At 40.3% G+C, this 3,117-nt stretch overlaps 1 long non-coding RNA gene across 1 annotated transcript in view; it reads right to left on the bottom strand.

Moving 5' to 3' along the window:
• Nucleotides 1-1,855: 1,855 nt before the first annotated feature.
• The window catches only part of LOC118165611, a 14,942-nt gene continuing 13,680 nt past the window's right edge, over nucleotides 1,856-3,117 (bottom strand). Inside the window, exon 3 of the long non-coding RNA XR_004750134.1 lies at nucleotides 1,856-2,628. This is a non-coding gene — a long non-coding RNA (uncharacterized LOC118165611). The remainder of the gene's footprint in view (nucleotides 2,629-3,117) is intronic.

Genomic DNA, 3,117 nt, shown 5'->3' with positions numbered 1-3,117 from the left:
TTGGCTTGGCTCTTGGCCAGAACTGTCCTCCATAAAATCATCAAGTGAGAGATCTGCATGTCAAATGTTTACAGTGCTACAGTGCTTTCTTTTCAATACAAGCAGGTTGTTTTTTTTCTTTTTTCTATTTTTTTTTCCTTTTCCAGGAGCTTGTGAGGGCTCCCATAAAACGAGATTATCTCCTCCTATGCTCATTTAGCCACACACATCTGGAGCAGCAGCTACCTGTTTCAACATTGTTAACATTGTTGTTGGAAATGTGATTGTAGAAATCTGTCAATCTTTCATATGCAGAAGGAGTAGTTTATGCATTTCTGAGTTTGTTTACTCTGTCTGTGGAGAAAATTAAGGCTGAATATTACAGCAGTTCAAGAACATTTTACAAAAGAATAAAAAGAAAGGAGAGCTCCACTGAAACATGGAGTAAATTCAGGTCACTCCTAAATTATTATTTTTTTCCTTTCCTTTATCTTATTAAACACATACAGCGAGTTTCTTTGTGCCCCAGGTATTACCGCAAGCCTACCAGTGGTGTGTCAGCAGGGATTGGAGGGACCAGTCTGGAGCTCCTGACCTCACACTCGCAGAGGTGGGTACTCTCACTTCCCCTCCCCGCCACCCTCCCCTGTCTTTTCACTTGCTCAACTTGGACCATCTCCAGGTAACTTGAACAAGCAAGCATTTTCAGTTGATAATCGTGGTCACACAACATGAATCTGTAGCATTTCTCATGCCCAAGACTATTTATAATTTCAGAATTTTCTCACCTTACCATAATTTCATTCATTTGATGGAGTATAATTAGACTCCTCTACAAAAAGTCTTAAAATGAAAATATGGGTTTTGTTTTAAGGATGTTGTATTCACTTTGCTTAAGTATTGTCTTTCCCAATGTTGCAAACTGGCAATACTATAGCAATTAAGGTATCTCAGTGGAGCGATATGAAACACTTGAGGAAAATGGATCAGAAACTGTGAAAGACTGAAATATTCATCTCCCGCCATCTGCTACACAGAATATATGTTATTTTACTCTTTTAATGCCTGTAATCTTTCTGTGTATGGCAATTTAAAGCTCTGCTCTGTTTTAAAATAGAAAGGTAAAACTTCTTTTCACACTCCATTTACTGGCCAGCTGGAACTACAATGCCTGTTCCTGCTCATTTATGAGAGTTTCGAGAGGAGAGTGGTGGGCAGCAAACCCATTTAGCTACTTCATGTAAAAAATGTTGATAGGAAACAAGGGGAAAAATGCCTGTAAATGCCTTCTTTAAAAGGCATAATGGCCTTATGAATGAAAACTGCTCTCTTAAACTTCATTTCACAAATACCCTTCTCAAGGCCAGCATTACTTACTGAGAAAAGATCTCAGTGTCCAACCAGAACATGCTGCGTGGCCTCACAGTGTCCCTCACGCCACGGGTGGGAGGTGGCAACTGAGCTGCAGGCTCAAAACCTGGGCTGAAATATCATTAGAATGCAATTAAAGGATATAGCACAACAATCATGGAAAAGGAAAGTGCGTAACAGCAGAAAATAAATCATAGATAATTGAAACATCATTTCAGAAACTATTGAGACTCACATCTTAAAAACACAACAAAGTATTCCTGCTTTTTCTTTTTTTTTTTTTTTAATGGAGGGTTTTGTTTGTTGGTTTGGTTTTCATTTTTAAAGGGCAAGCTTGGTACTTTAACTACTTTACACTTTGTCGCGTTTTTTTTTTTTTTTTTTTCTGTCTGCGTTTATTTCATCTTCCTTTGTCCACTGTTTTTAAATCACTTTTTTCACAGAGTGCTAGTTCATTGTCAAAAAGAGCCAATTTAAGTGGAGAATAAATATTTCTGTCATTTTATCATCACTATTGCCAAAATCCTGTTTAAAATAGTCCCTTTGAGGTTCCAACAAAAAATAAAACCAAAAATACAAAATAAAACCGTTTTCTGACTCAAATGCTAGCTCAAGACAGTAACAGGCTGTGTTTTGGCTGATCTGACAACCAGGATGACAGCTTACCCAGCACTCTTTACCTGTGTAGTGATTGCTGCAATAATCATTTTAGGTTCGTGTTTGTCCTTCTCTCTCTGGTTACAGGAAGATCTGTTCTGTTGTGCTGTGCGTAGCAGCCTGGTTTAACTAAACAATGACTGTCCCTAGCTTTTGCTCAACCTACGCTTCCTCCCTGCCTGCAGCTGCGGCCCAAGGAAGAGGTCCCACACTCTGGATGAGGTCCTGGAGCTGCTGAAACAGGACCACTGGCCAGCGTTACTCCAACAGGAGATGAGAAGATGCTTCCCTAAGAACAGAGAGGGTCAGCAATGTTCCTATCATCCTTCCTCTCATCCAGCTGGTGGAACTTCGATCTCATCTTGGTTGAAGCAGGGCCAGAGGTTGCTGCTTGCTGCCTGGAGAGATAGAGAGCTCCAGCTTAGCAGATTGCAGTCATGTAGAAGTAGGTACATGGGCAGGAGTTGCAGCCATACAACTGGCCACAAAGTCAGTGATGCCTCAGATTGTCTCTTTTAGGTATTGGAGGGAAAATCCCAAACCAAATCTTCAGCTGTACAGGAGCTGCTCATCCCACAGTTGGTATGGGACATGGACAGACCTTCAAGCTCCCTCTCCTTTCTGCAGAAGTAAATCCACACAGAATAAGGACTGCAGCAGCAACCAGAATTTCCTTCATCTGCCAGGCAAAATACAGTTGACAAAACTTCTCTGTCATTTCCTTGATTCAGAGGATAAAGTTAATTAAATGAGAATCTTTTTCTCTAACAAATGTCTGATTTGCTTCAAGCCCAGTCTTTTTGATTTGCCTGTTCACTGCTGTCATGAAACACAGGAAAAATCCACTACAGAATATCTTGGCTTGCCACAGACAGTCTGGTGAAACCAAGCTACCACACGTTCAGAAGGAAAAGTAAAGTGCTCGTGGAACGCGTCCCACAGGCTCATAAAATTGTAGTCATTAACAAAGATAAAAAAAGAGTTTAAGTGTGACAGTTACAACAGGAAAGAAAATGCCAAGAGCAGCCCAGATCTGGAAAAACACGGAAAAAATCTTAAGAGTGGAAAGACCGCAAATGATGTTTCCTTCAACTTTCTGCAGGAAAAAAA

Source organism: Oxyura jamaicensis, chromosome 4, assembly GCF_011077185.1.
Source record: "Oxyura jamaicensis isolate SHBP4307 breed ruddy duck chromosome 4, BPBGC_Ojam_1.0, whole genome shotgun sequence".
Taxonomy (NCBI): Eukaryota; Metazoa; Chordata; class Aves; order Anseriformes; family Anatidae; genus Oxyura; species Oxyura jamaicensis.
The sequence above is the reverse complement of the archived record's forward strand: the minus strand, read 5'-3'. Positions and strand labels throughout refer to the sequence as shown.